Raw genomic sequence first — 15,755 nt, 5'->3', positions numbered from 1 at the left:
CTGTATGCTTTCATAAATTAGTTTATCAGAGTGCTTTTGTGGTGTATGTTGTAGAAGGCTATTAAGATGATAGCCTGGCCAGTTGCAAGATCCAGTTACAGTGTATTTTGGGGATAGATATAATTTCTTGCAGGTGAACTGAACCAAATTTCATCTTTATGTTCTCTATTTAAACATTATTTATGTGAATAAAAAAGTTTACGATTATTTATTTTTAAAATGACATATTAATTTTCAACTCCTAACTATATAGTATATGATGGTATATGGTTTTTATACAGTCCTGATAAGAATTTGACCTTTCAGCATTTTAGGACTGAGTCTTTTTCCTAAAGACACTTTGTCAAAATGTCTATGTCTTCAAACAAAACTAACTTAAGAAAGAAGCTTCTGGTAGCCAAGAAGGTTTCCGTGCACACATTTTGTTTTCTTTGAAGCAATCTTTCTTCTTTCAAAAACAAACCACCCGAAATAAACACCCTTGGTGTGACAGATGCAGATGTTCATGGATCTATTCCTTTGAGACAGGTTTTGTGCTATTAGCTTTGGCAACGAATGCTGAAAAAAATGCAGTTTAGTTTCTAGAGATATAGAGTTAATACAGTGCTCTGGATCTCATTGGATAGTGAATATTTTGCATCTTTGATTCCAGTTAACCTGGAAAAAAGAAGTAAATCTTGTGGCTGTTTGGGAATGCAAAGCCAGGCAGAATGTGAGTACTGACCAACCAGATAAGGCCCTTATCTTCACCCTGCCCTTATCAAGTTTCAAGACCTGATTGATGTCATGGCAATAGATACCTCTTTTTTTATTTCATTTATGGCACTTTGTTTGATACTAATCTCTGCATATTCAAAAGCTGAATTGATGTGCTGCCCCACACAACTGGCTTTTTCCAGTGAAATTGTGTGGCTTATGCAAAGATGAGTGTAGAAGCAATTCCTAATAATATTCAAGGGTTACTTTTGAAATTTTGAGGGTAGCTAGCATGTGATATTTGCAACAATCTGCAAATCCTCTTTGAAGCTTGTGAATTAACAAGTCAAACGTTTGATATATGTTGCTAAAAATAAATCCCTGTTCACCTGTTCTCTATCTTGCTCTAAAGACTTCATAACTACAATTTATGTCTTATAGCAATATTTGAGAGATGACCGGTTCTGAAAGGGTAACTGCTAACAACAGCAGTAAATATCCAAAATACCTTGTTTATCTTGTAGATGGGGTAAGAAGCCTACTTTCGGGAGAGGAATTTATGCTGTCTTATGGAAGAGTGTGATCATGATCTTACCCTGTTCATAGCTAGAATAAGTTTTAAGAAGAACCTCATGAATTTCAACATGGTAAACGCAAAATGCAGTCTGGTGGGAGGAATTGCTCTTTGCAACATTATAGGCTGGCAACTAAATGACTGTGGAGAAATTCTATTGAAAAGGACCTTGGTGCTTTGGCAGACAAAGGCTGAAAATGAAGCAGCAGTATGCCCTGGTAGCATAAGTGGTCAAAGGTATACTGGACTCTATTAAAAGTAAATCAGCTAATAAATGGGAGAAATTATTATTTCCCTCTACTTGGCACTCAATAGATTCCATCCAGAACACTGTTCACTTTTGGCACTGCATTCTAAGAATAATATTATGAGGAGAATATGAATTATTAATGATATCATAGTATTGATATCAATAAATTAGAAAGAGTTGGCACAGTGGGCGCTGAGCTGGAGCAAATGTTTGGGGCCTGAATCACTTGGTCTATGAGGAGAGGTAGAGATGCTGAGGGTTGTTCAACCTGAGGGAGAGAAGGTGGCAGCCATTAAGATGGAGCTAGGCTCTTCAGTGTTCCAACAAAGTTGTAAGTTTAGACAGAATAACCAGTGCCTTCTATACTTAGTTTGTCTTGGAGTTAACTACAGTGCTTTCAGCTGTTTTCTACAGCATTTAGCCACAGATATCAGTGTTAATTGAACAACATGTGCTCAAACTTCTGAGAAGAGAAAGAAAAGGGGTGGTAATTAAGGAAACAATATGATCTTCTGGTTTCATTTTATTTATTAGTTCATCAAGAAACTTATTCAAGAGTAGTCAGAAGTAAATTGGTTTAAAATTTACTTCCTGAAGCCTAAATATCAGAGTGGATGTTGACCGTTCCATGGAAGACATTTTGTAAGTCAAGTTGTGTTAAATATCTCTACTGTAAGATACTCAGCTACAAGTAGTAAGGATCAATATTGAAGAATAAATAAATTCTAGATTGAATTCTCTTCTGGTTCTTTGATAGTATTCCAATAACTCACTGAAAATGTAATCTTAAGCATACTTTAACTTTCCCTGGAAGTCAGTCAAATTTCTCAGTGAGTGTTGTTTTGTCTGAACTGAAAATAGTAAAAGAGACAAGGGCATACAACTACTCTCGAGGTATGTTATGCTAGGATATCAAAGCTAAGTCTTACACAAATCTTCATAACAGCTCCTTTTCAGTTAAAGAGTTAGTCTGAAAGCATAAATTTGTTGGTCTGCCTTTCCTTTCTTAGTCTTTGGTAAACTCTCTTTTTGTTATCCAGTAAATTTAATATGTACTTTCAAAAAAATCAATGGTCTCTTCTTTCTGCAAGATTCTTCTTTGCTGAGCAGAAAAAATTTGTCACCTCTCGTGTTTACAGCTCACCTTGCTGGGAAGAGGAGTTCATTGCCAAATGTTTCCAACAATCTTTTTTTATCCAAAACTCAGTCTAAGTGTGATGTTAAGCTCTCATTTAAAGTTTAGAGTTAAGACTAGGACTGCAAAAGAATTTTTCTGCAGTTTGTAGAGAGAGCTAAGAGTTCATAAGTTATTCAAAGGGTGGAAGTATTGTGTGTAAAATGAAGTGAAATGTATATAGTGCTTATCAGGGATTTAACAAGGTATCTTTCATGAATATCTTAAGAATCAAACTATAGTCTAGAATATCCAAATGAGAAATATTTTACAGAACTTTTTGATTTTGTTCAGCATGATGAAACAGGAATGTTTTCTACAAAATTTAACATGTGAACTACTTCTTTTCCTATCTTTTAATCATTGGATGTCTATTTTCTTCAGTGTATTGTTTGACTTCTACATTTTCATCAAATATTTTTCATAAGATTCTCCCTTTATTAACATGAAATACAAAATTAGACAGCTTTTGGTTTGTTTTTACTTTACTTTCCACACACAACTGCTTCTTTGCTCCTCTTATTTAAATATTCGATAAGAGGTGGCATTCTGCTACTGATTTTATGGTTCACCGATCTTACTATAACTTAGGGTAGATAATCTTTCAGCTGAATCTACAGAATAGACAGTCTCATCATGGCTAGGCTTCACGAATGAAGATTTGGGAAGGTCTCTACCCACGTTCGTTACAAGAGCGCTGTTGGCTAAAAAGGCCAATACGAGATAGGTACGTCCGGTTGCAAAAGGTACAACAGAAAGACTCCTTAGGTGGTATATTCTGCAAGATACAATTCTTTTCTCCTCAAGAGTGATCCTGCGTGCTTTCTCAAAAGCAGCAACAGCGTTAAAGATAGTGTGTCTCCAGACCTCCCGATTGGAGGCCTCCTGATGGTTTCACTCTAGGCCTTCCAGGAGACCAGCTTGTAACCAGGAAGGAACTAGGGTAACGACTTAGGAAGTATTCCATGCTATTCCTTTCCGTAACACAACATATAAAAAGGTGCAGATAAGAGAGTTCGCTCTCGTCTCTCTTCCGGTGGCTGAAGGCGACAGGTCTCTCTGTAGACGGACTTTACTTCTGTAGGCCAGGGCCTGCTACTCAGACCTGCCGTTATCTCTGGTCTCTCCGGGAGGCATGGGGGAGTTGGCTGCTGCCTTGCACAGCTCTACTATCTCGATCAGGGAAATATTTAATTTGTTTTTATATTTATTGACTAGCTCTCTATTAACGGGTATATTTTAGGAGATATTTGTTTTTAGGCTTCGTTCTACCCCTGTTTCCCCCTCCCTTTTCCCTCCTCCCGGGAGCTCCCTGTTGTGGATAATATATTCAAATTATATATATATATATTTATATATATGTAAATATATATTTTATTTGATAGAATCCTGTTTCGCTCAAACTTCTTTCAGTTTTTTTTTCTGTGGTTCGTTTTTTCTTCCCTCTCTGGGAAGCAGGCCTCGTTGTCTAGTTTCGGAGACTTGGTGGAAAGCCAGCCCTAAACTTGCACAGTAGACCAGTTATGTTGATCAGTATGGCCAGGGCTGAGATATTGTTTCAGGGAGTCCTTGTATCTTCTCTTTGAGGCTCCTCTCTTGCAGCAGCCAGTGGCAAGTTCACCATAGAGCACGATCTTAGGGAGGCAGTAGTCCTTCATCCTTGAGACGTGTCTCGCCCAACGCAGCTGTGTTCTCAGCAACATGGCCTTAGTACTTGTGATTGCTGCTTGTTCTAGAACAGATGTGTTAGTCACATAATCTGACCAGTGGATGTTTAGGATTGTACGGAGACAGCGTTGATGGAAGCGTTCTAGGAGACGCAGGTGGTGGCAGTAGATGACCCATGATTCGGATCCATATAAAAGAGTAGACAGCACAGTGGCTCTGTAAACACTGATCTTTGTACTTTTCTTCAAGTGCTTATTTCACCAAACTCTTTTATGAAGCTTTCTGAAGGCACTACATGCCTTTGCTAACCTGTTGTCTGTCTCTCCGTCAATCTTACCGTCCGAGGAGATGAGGCTGCCTAGGTAATTAAACTGCTGGACTCATTTGAGCTCTGATTCACCAATGGTGATACGGGGATGATGGAAGACTTCCTGGGATGCAGATTGATAGAGAACTTCAGTCTTCTTTAAGCTGACTTCCAGCCCAAAAACCTCAGCAGCATCTGCAAAGCAGGATGTTAAACACTGCAGAGCTGCTTCAGTGTGGGCGACAAGAGCGGCGTCATCAGCATAGAGCAGCTCCCGGACAAGATGGTTTAAGGTCTTACTATGGGCCTTCAGTCGCCTCAGGTTGAATAGGCTTCCATCAGTATGATATCGAATGTAGATACCGTCCTGATCATCATGGTCTGCTGCGGCCCTTTGGAGCATCATGCTGAAAAAGATTGAGAATAGGGTTGGTGCAAGGACGCAGCCTTGTTTCACACCATTGGTAATTAGAAAGAGCTCAGAAAGTGCATTGTCATATCTGACTTGGCTGTGTTGATCCTCATGGAGTGAAATTATCATTTTAAGAAACTTGGGGGGACAACCTAAACGTTCCAAAATCTGCCATGGACCTTTTCTGCTCACAGTATTGAAAGCCTTGGTGAGGTCAACAAAGGTTACATAGAGACCTTTGTTCTGTTCCCTACACTTCTCTTGCAGTTGTCTGAGAACAAATACCATGTCTGTGGTAGTCCTCTTGGCTCTGAAACCACATTGGCTTTCAGGTAGAATTCCTTCTACTATAGTGGGTATTAGTCTGTTCAAAAGTATTCTTGCTAGGATTTTGTCAGCAATGGAGAGCAGAGTAATACCACGGTAATTTGAACAGTCTGATTTAACTCCTTTCTTCTTATACAAGGTGATGATGACTGCATCACAGAGGTCTGATGGTAGTTCGGCTGGTTCCCAACAACGCACCACAAACTCGTGAAATTTGGTGTGGAGTGCAAGGCCCCCATGTTTCCAGACTTCAGGTGGAATTTCATCAGCCCCAGCTGCCTTGCCAATTTTCACCTGCTGTATGACCTTAAGGGTTTCTCCCAAAGTGGGGGCAATATCCAGCTCGTGCTTGACCTGTTGCTGTGTGATGGACTAAATTGTTGAGTCTTGGACTAAATGACTAGTACTGAAAAGAGTCTGAAAGTGTTCAGACCATCGATTCAGAATGGAGGTTTTATCTGCCAGAAGCGTTTGACCATCTGTGCTGCATAGAGGGCTTTGGACCTGGTATGTAGGCCCATATACTGTTTTCAGGGCCTCATAGAATCCTCTATGATCACCCATGTCTTCGCATAATTAAGGTTTTTCAGCTAGACTGATCCACCACTTGTTCTGAATGTCATGGAGTTTCTGTTGGGTCTTGCTACATGCAAGATGAAAGGCTGCTTTTCTTATGTGACAGGATGGCAGTGCAAGGTGTGCTTGGTGAGCAGTTCTCTTCTTCCTCAACAATTCCTGGATCTCTCGATGGTTTTCATCAAACCAGTCCTTGTTCTTCTTGAAGGAGAAACCCTAAGGATTCTTCAGAGGACTGCAGGATGCTGTTTTTAATATGGTGCCAAAATGTTTCAGGAGAGGCATCTATAGAATCTATGGAATGATTTTCAAGCCTAGTTTGAAGAGTAATTTAAAACAAAAGCTTCAGGCATTCTCTCATTTTAGCTACTTTTGCCTAAGCAATCAATGAGACCAGAAGAATAAGACATAGTTGATTAATCTTTAAAAACTGATATCAAGGTGAAAATTATCATAAACCTGCAATTCTGATGGCTTAAATTATCAGTTAATTATCACTAATTATCAACCAAGTAAATTTGCTTGTCAGACTTTTCAAATCCAACTATTTATTCTACTTGAGTGAGTTATTCTGAAATTGATATATCTGGAACATTCCCTTTAAATGGAAAAATGCATCTTCAGAAGTGTCTCAGTAGATATTTCAGCATGTGATGAGTTAACCAAAATCATTCTATATAATTTCGGTTAAAAGGTTAAGATGTTTTTCTCATCTGGCAATCTAAAAATGTCAGAATAAAGATCCTTAAAATAAGCCATTTTCTTATTCTGTAACCAAAACTAAAATGCTTTACAAGGGTAGTTATGTGCATTCACAGTGTAGACAATGTTTGAAATGTCTGCTTTAAGCGCAAAAACTGCCTTGCCTCTTTTCCAGGGAATCATACTCATCCTAGCCAATTAAAACCAATTAAAGAAACTGATAGTTGTCTCTATGGTTACGTCAAACAAAAATGGAAATTTATGTGTAGCATACCTCATAGTCAGTGAATAACTTTGGTTAAAATTAATTCATGTTCACCTGTTGTAGGAGCTTTGTGTGTGGAAAATCATAGCTGGAAGTCATCCTTTCAGTTCTTGGACTGAAGGACACTTTACTTCTAATTGAGAAAGTTATCCACTTTCTTGTACTCCTGTTGTGAGAGTGGAAGTCAGTATGACTTGTCTCCAGACACAGGACTGTCTGCAGTAACTGACAGGTGAAACTTCTTATTTCTTAAATTAGAAAAGTGCAAAGCATAGAACAGGGTAAGAAGCTTATTCCTGCTTCTATAACTGCTTTCTCTTAATGACAAAACTTAATCCATGAAATCATAGGATGAACATTAAGTGGCTTCTGTTTGTAAATTTGCATATGAATACTCTCAGCAACTGTTTTCCTCTTGAAGAGGAAGAACATAAATTCTGAATTACGGCCCACTGGCTTCTTTGTCCCATATTCTTCATTAGAATTTGACATACTCTTTCATGTTACAGTAAGTCGAATATATTCAAGGATGTGCCTAAGGATGTGCTTTAAACTGAATTCAAGTTAAGGACTGAAAACAAGAAAGAACTGTAGCCAGCACAAGTGCTGCGTGGGCAGTGAAAGGAATGTTCAAAAACCTCTAGTGGAACCCTGACAACCATCAATTCTGCTTAGGTCTACAGTTAGGAAATTAATGCAAACGTGGTATTCAATTGTTTAAGACATTAATATCAGTTTGTCTTAAAGAAGTACTTTGCTAAAAACAGAGTAGCTACCTCCTTAGATGAAAGGTAACAAATAAGAGAAAATTGAAACCACATACTATCTTCTACTAATTTCTCAGTAAAACTGAATTTCTGTAGTGTGGGAAAAGGGGTTGAAATATTCTGAAATATTTCACTAATCTTCTGATATTGTCTTCTAATATCTTTGACATGTAATATACCTTGAAAGCTATCATTGCTGTATTCACCTTTTTAACCGTTTATATCTTGGGTTTTGCAGAAAGGTGATGTAAATTCTTATCGCCCAAATAAGAGAATAAATGCAGGGGTGCCATAGACATCAACAATATTTTTAGAGTGAGTTTAAACATCCTCAGCTCATAAATCTTTTCTTATGACAAATTTCAACATAATGTAGTTTTTGTATTTCAAGATGTCTTTAGTGTTTTTGATTCAGTTGGGTCCCAATAGTGTCTGAAATTCTACTGTTCTAGAAAGTTTCCTTTGCATTTTAAAGGAAAATCATGTATGTGTGGCAAGTTAATTGACAGAATTAGTTATAATTTTACATCTGACAGAAGAAACAAATGATTAATATTATGTTCTCAAAACGAAATAGATGGCATTCTCTGAATCGGAAAAACCTCAGTGCTAAAAAAATATTTCTATGATTAGTCCTTGCTACTCACTGTATTTGGAGATTTTTTTTTATACATATAACTTCCAAAACTGTAACATGTCTAACATTGATGTCTCCAAGAAAGAAATACTGTAACACATCTGAGCTAAGACTTCATAAATGAAGACACAAATAAAACAAGATTCAATTTGAATACATAGTACAGTTTTCTATCATGTAACTTTGAGTGCAGAACTTTCTGGAAATGGTTACTAACACTGTAAATGATGTTAACAATGTAACTGTTCATGAAAATTATTCTGTGCAAAGCTACTTTAAGCATGGGCCTTTAAGCAAAAGGGCTAACTTCTTTTATGTCAGTAACCAGTACATAATTATGCTATATATATTATATATTTTATACGTATATAATAACATAATTATGTTACTACCAAGTAACATAATATGAAACTCAGTTAGCAGTGGAAAGGATTTTCAGTGTGCTTGCTGGCCAAATTCTGTGTTACGAATGATGTTGGTAGTCTTTAAAATAAGTTGCAAGAAATGTAATATGTTCCTTACACATTTTTTTAAATTATGTAGAAATGTCTATCAATAACTAGTCTTTGTGTATATTATTGCATATTTTCACTTATGATTTTTCTGTTACAATCTACTATAAAATTAGCAAACAGTTTTGTATAAGCTTTGGTTCAATAACACATTTTTACTTTGAGCTAAATGGAGACTTACATCATAGATGTGTGTGTTTGAAATAGAAAATAGGTGATAAGAATTCTTATTCCAGTCCCAATGGATATGCTTTCCCTGTAGAGCAGGGTCTTTCAGAAGGGGATCTGCTTTAAAGTATGTATCCACACACAGAAACTTCTAGGTTGTACAGAACTAGGATAAAGCAGCGTGTTAAGTACCTTAAGACCAATGCTTATATCTTTCAAAACAGATTGTGGTTTCTCACATTTAAAAGGATATGCAAGTCTTTAAAGTACAGTCTCCTCACTCTTTAGCCAGCTATGTTCTTTTAAATTAGTCCAGTGTAAAGTGGTACAACAGCTGTTGAATTTATATGGAAGAGTCAGGTTGTATCTTGGAAAAAGAATGGAGCCTGAAGAACAAATAGTCTTTGGAAACACACTGAATATGCAGTGTACTGTGAATTGTACCTTCTCCTGTTTCTCTCAGTTTTAGCATACCCTTTCCAAATCAACAACAAACTCTCTAGAAATTCCATGCCCCCCGTATTTCTCTGCAATTAAAATAAATTTACACTTCAGGAATGTTCAGAGTAATCTTTGAATAAATTGGAGTATGATAATCAAATATTGCACAGTGACCCAAAAAATTATATACTAGATGAAAATTTTCATATTGTTGACTTGATAAATCTGTGCTGTATTAGAGCTCTGACTCCAAAAAGGTGATGAATCAAGTCTTCAAATGGTAATTGGAAGAGAATTTCAAATAAACTCAGTAATAAAGGCCTGGTTTCTCTAGTATTCTGATGCCCTGGTTGAATGTTCTGTTCTCAAGTCTCAAGCACCATTATCATGCCAAAATCTGGATATGTAGCTAGTTCCTGTAGTTATTGCTCCCTAACTGTAAGAAGATTCCTGGATACCACTGGTATGCTTTTTGTCAACCACTTCATTCTCTTTTTTTTTTCTTTTTTTCTTTTTTCCCTCTCCTTGCTTCATAATCTCCGTATCTAGAAGTAGTATAGAGTACCCATTTTTCTTTCCATAGGAGTTAAAGTGCAATTTCCAGCCTTTTACTTTGAGGAAATTGGATGAAAAATAACACACAATCATTTTCCAGATGTTTACTCTCCTCCATGTACAGATGTTTGATATGAACTTATACCATGACTTATTTTTGGACTTTTCTGGAAGTCCAGTTATATAAACTTGGATCAGTTCAGTTTCTGTTACCTGAAGAACACGTATGAAAGCAAATTCTCATTAACCACATATGAATATTTCTAGGAATTGCCTGTTTCATTGGAGTGTTTCGATGTTCTTTTATTAAAGCACATTTTTAACAAATGTACTGCTTTCCCAATGCTAAAATGATAGTTATTATCTAAATAATATATTTCAAAGTCTAAGAGCTCTATTCAAGGAGTTTAATAGCTCTATATGACTTGTTTAGTGGTATATTAGCAAAAAAAAATAAAATTAAACCTTTACTGTACTTACCTTGAAGCTTTAATTGGCAATTTTAACTGCTCATTCTAACATTTGTAGCTTGTTCCTGATTGTTTTGTGTGTGTATGTGTTTATTTTGGAATGTCCCAGCATTGTTATCCTCACCTTATCAATTGTTTGCTTCAATTTTGTGACTATATTTTATTACACTTATTCCCATTATTAGATTTTAATGACTACACTTCCCAGTAGAGAAATATATAAAATACAAATATGAATCTACTTCAAGGAAGAATGGTTGTCTCCCTTGTATCTGTACCTGGACGATCAGCCAGTACTTCAATGGAATCGGGTTCTTAGAATACTTTCTACAGTAATTAGATCTCATAATTTAGGCCAAAGGAAATAGGCATGTAACTCTTATATCAAGTAATAGTTCATTTTGTTCATGTAGTTCATTTTTTCATGGTGACTGACAAACATACATACACCCAAAGGTATATACGTGTATTCCAGAAAAATATTAGGTTTCTTGCCTGAAATCTTGTGTGCTCCATTAACATTTTACAGTGGATTCCTTTCATGTGGATTTTAAATCTTAAAACCAAAAAGGCATGAATGCACTTGTATAGGTAGGACTCTGACAATGCTAAGAATAAATCTGAAACTTCATTTTCTCCATTATAAGGTTACTTTCCAGGGAAAAAGAAAATAATCTGTGACAGGTCTGTCTCTCACTTGGAAGAAATTTTGTTGTGAGATGGTGCAGCTTAAGATGTAAAGAAAAGTAGAGTAAGCAATTCTGACACGATAAGGTAGCAGAAAGCTGCTTTGTACATAATCTGCAGTTTAGAAATATAGTGAATTGTGCAAAAAGAGAATTTTATTTCTTTCTAATTTAGAGTTCAAAGGAAAGAAAACAAGATTTTTACAGACAAGTGGTAGTTCTGCTTTTGTATCTGTCATAGCCTTGAAAAATCTCATGGCAACTTTAGGCATTATTTCTTCTCTACAAAGGAGAGAGAGTAATAATAATAATTATAAAATATTAGTAAAAAAAATCCAGACTCCCCAAAAGGGAGTTGGCAAGTTTTTCCTCATTCTTCCTATTAGTATCTGTGTGCTAAACATATAAAAGAAGAAAACCAACTCATAATCATCCTGTGGAATAAAAGTACATTTAACCGTTTGTTAGTAATAATGGAATAACTTTCACTATTTTGTTAGAAAGTATCCAGCTCTTGAAAGCATTTCTCCACAGTTTCCCACTATACAGTATGCACACACACACACACACAAAATTATATGTAATATTTTCCATTAGAACAAGTCAAGTATATATTTGTGACACAAGCAGAAGAAAAACACAGTAGCCTGTGAAATACTTGTCTGACAAAAGGTTAGTCCTTTCAATGGAGCAAGTGACAGTCTTTCAGATGTATCCTGTCGTGGTTATAGGAGCCACATGAAAAGATCTAAACACAAATATAACAGGAGTAATGATGTGAGACTTTATCTTGTTGACACAGAAAAGGATATGTCGCTATTTGAGTAGTTCAGCTAATGGAAACTGTTTCTGTGAGTTCAGATTTTTGTTGAAGTATTTATGTGCTGAAAACTTGAGCTTACACATTGAAGCAGCAATCTGTCTCTCATATAAAGCTGAACTTGAAAGTGAAGCAACAGCAGGAGTTAATCTTCCAGTGAAATTAAAATTCAAAATACTTTCTATATCTTTTCGACTTGAAAGCTGACTCATTTCAGCAGACACAGCAAAGTGGATGAAAAGTCACTCCTATGGCAGGTAGTGTGGTGGCCAAAATATTTAAGAGGGTGATATCCCTCGCTTTCTGCAGTAAATTTGTATCTTTTTTTAAAAGGTCTATCATCTGTTCATGAGGATGCATTTGTTTAGGTTTTTTTTGATGTTAGCTTTTAATAGTTGTGTGAAGAGGTGATTGGTCACAGACTCATAATTTTATACTTGGATATATTATTGAGCCTGTATATCATTATATATTTCTTTTAGCCCTTTAAAATCTTACTGAAGTATTTTAATGTCTATGGAACTTAAACCTTTTAAGATGAAATGGTGTTTCTCCACCTAGTAGTGCTGTGTAATAAAGTTCTATTTTGCTAGAATGTCAGGGTCATATTGCAATCTTTAATTTCTCCTTTATTTTTTAATTTAGTTCAATACATTGCTTGAAGTTTCAGTTAGAGAGACGCAGTTGTAAGTTGTTTCTGCTTGAACTCTTCTTTTGCTTGTAGTGTGCTTTTTAGTGATTACTTCTATTTCTTACAGTTTATGATATACAAGAATTTATTCACTTAGTCTTTTATTAATAAAATGTCTAAGTCTTTAAAAACTCCTTAATTTTCAAGATCACTTTGTTTATGCATTATGTTTTAAAAATTAATATTTTAAATTGTTTTTTGCTTATTTCTGTAGCATTTTCTCTCTTCTGGCTATTTTTAACATTTCTGGTTCTAATACTCTGTGAAACTAATTTAAGATCTTGACTTGTTGTAACTGAAACCCATAAGTATTATGGTTTTCCTTAGTATAGATCCAAAAGTGATTCAGAGAGTGATATTTCTCTTACTCCCTGATATTAGTGATGGCAGGTTTAACAGGGTTCCTTAATAAAGAAGAAGAAAAAGATTCCTGGAACTCAAAAAGTCCCAAAGTCCACTAATAGGATGTTACTTCAGACATCTGTCTGTATTCTTGTCTTCCTCAGTATGATATGTTCATTTGTGTTTTTCATAATCCATGGTAATGCAAGAAGTTTAAATACTTTAGCTGTGTAATACAAATAACCCAGTGAATATTGAATGCAACTGGATTCTGAACATGTTACCAAGTGCAAATACAGATTGTAGTTCCTACTTGAAGGTCTAAGCAAGACTATTCTTAGGCAATATCTGAGCCTTCTCATTTTTAGGAGAAATATAGTTTTTCTTGAAAAGATTTGATTTCTACTCAGTCTTTTTTTTTTTTTATTTGCTCTTTGCTGATCTTGAAAACTGAAGACCCTTTCCACAAGGTACTGAGAATGACGATGGTGGTTTGCTGATATATTAGTTGTATCTTAAGGGGTTTTTTTTTTGGCATACAATTACCTATAATACTTGTATTATCACAGAATGGGTAAAGTTGGACAGGACTACAGTGGGCCATCTGGTTCAACCTCCCTGCTCAGGTAGGGTCATCCTAGAGTGCATTGCACAGGATTGTGTCCAGATGATTCTTGAATATGTCCAAGTGAGGAAGATTCCACAAGCTCTCTGGCCCATCTGTTCCACTGCATGGTTGTGCTCACAGTAATGTTCTTCCTTGTATTTAGTTGGATCTTCCCGTGCATCACTTTCTGCCTGTTTCTGCCTTGTCCTATGGCTTCGCACCACCAAGGTGCCAAGAGGATGGCTTGGCTCCATCCTCTTGACACCCTCCCTTCAGATAATTACAGACTTTGATAAGGTCCCCTCTCAGTTTTCTCTTCTCAAGGCTGAAAGGCCCAGCTCTCTCAGCCTTTCCTCATAAGAGAATGCTCCTGTCACTTAATCATCTTTGTTGCTCCCCACTGGACCCATTCCAGGAGCTCCATTTCTCTCTGGTACTGAGGAGCCCAGAACTGGACACAGGACTCCAGATGTGGCCTCAGCAGGTCTGAGTAGAGGAACAGGATCACCTCCCTTGATCTGCTGGGCTTCCTAATGCGCCCTAGGATATCACTGATCTTGGCCACCAGGGCACAGTGCTGGCTTATGCACAGCTTGTTGTCCACCAAGACCCTGAGGTTCTTCACAGAGCTGCTTTCCAGCAGGTCAGAACTATCTTTATGGTGTTCTGTGCTTCAACTGGGTGATAGATAGAAATACATGTATAAGTATAAAACTTTTCTCCTTTCTTAGTGATCCTTGTTTCAGTTGTGGTTTTTAGCATTTGCCTCAGTTTAGTGAAGTTAATGGACTTGTGTTTTTTAAGAGGTTATTGAGGCAAATATATAGTCTAAAAATGGAAAAGAAAGAGTAGATAATATTTTTAAAATATCAATTTCATACTAAACTCAAAAGTGTTTTAGCTAGCAATTTCATGACCTTAAGCCTAAAACTATTTATCCTTCTTTTGTCCCATGCACAGTTCATTACACGATTGTGTGCTACTCTGTTATATTATCAGAATATTTGCTTTGAGTAAACTAGTTCAAAGTAGCTCTTCTCGATTTGATATGCTATCGTTTACTACTCCTCTGGCAACCAGTTCAGCCTAAAGTTTTGCAGTTTCGTCTACATGTCATCTGTATGTTACAGCATCATGGACACATTTCAGGCAAAAGAAGGTTCTTTGTGATCCAGTCAATCAAAATACCCATATATTTCAAGATATTGCATAGATATTGCACTAGTGGTACTCATTTTCAGTTGTACTTTTAGCCCACTTTCACTGAGGAAGAGAAAAGCTATGTACAATCTGTCATTTTATGATCTTCTCTAAATTTCATAAATCTTCTTCAAATATGGGAAAACAAAAGAAAACAGAAATGCTTGTATTTTACCTTTAGATAGCTTCCTCCATCATATTTCAAGTTGCATGTGGTGACCTACTTCAAAGTCTATTTTTTCCTGGGGACTGCTGTGAGCATGTCTCTATTTGTAGTTTTGACTCAGCAACTCTAAACCTCTGCATTTTTAAGAAAAATAGAGATGTCCATACAAATTACAAATCTAAATCATACTTTTATCAGCTTTCTTTGAAGTACTTAAAAAGAAACCAAACCAAAACCACACACACACAAAACTTGCTAAATTTATCTTGTTTATTCAATTGGCAGCTCCACGTTAAAAATCTGATTTCAAGTAATGCTTTGAGCATTCCTTTAAAAGAAGTTGTTGTGCCTTGTGACGTGAGACATCGTCTTGGGCAGTATTCTAGCTCCAACACATTTCTTTCACTACTAGCCTTGATTATAGCTAGCTGCTTAAGGCTTTGCTGGAATAAAAATGGGATACATTGCATATGTGAGTAAAAGTAGACTTTAGCAAGACTTCAAAGGATGTCTTGTGGGAGGAAGCACAAAGATAACATGACATCAAAGCACAATTGTATGAATGATAGCTGACAGCAAATCTCATTGAAGTTGTTTCTGTCTCCAGTTGCTTATTGCTGTTGGAAGTTAGCTTTTCAATGATATAAACGAGGCACTACTTTGGTTTTCTTTCTGGCTTCTGACTGTCTTAAATGGTTGTGAAGCCAGTTAATATAGACTTATGAAACAACCTGTAAAAGTA

This window comes from Corapipo altera, unplaced genomic scaffold (genome assembly GCF_003945725.1).
Source record: "Corapipo altera isolate COAL_440 unplaced genomic scaffold, ASM394572v1 24b, whole genome shotgun sequence".
In the NCBI taxonomy this organism is placed as follows: domain Eukaryota; kingdom Metazoa; phylum Chordata; class Aves; order Passeriformes; family Pipridae; genus Corapipo; species Corapipo altera.
Note: the sequence above shows the minus strand (reverse complement) of the source record.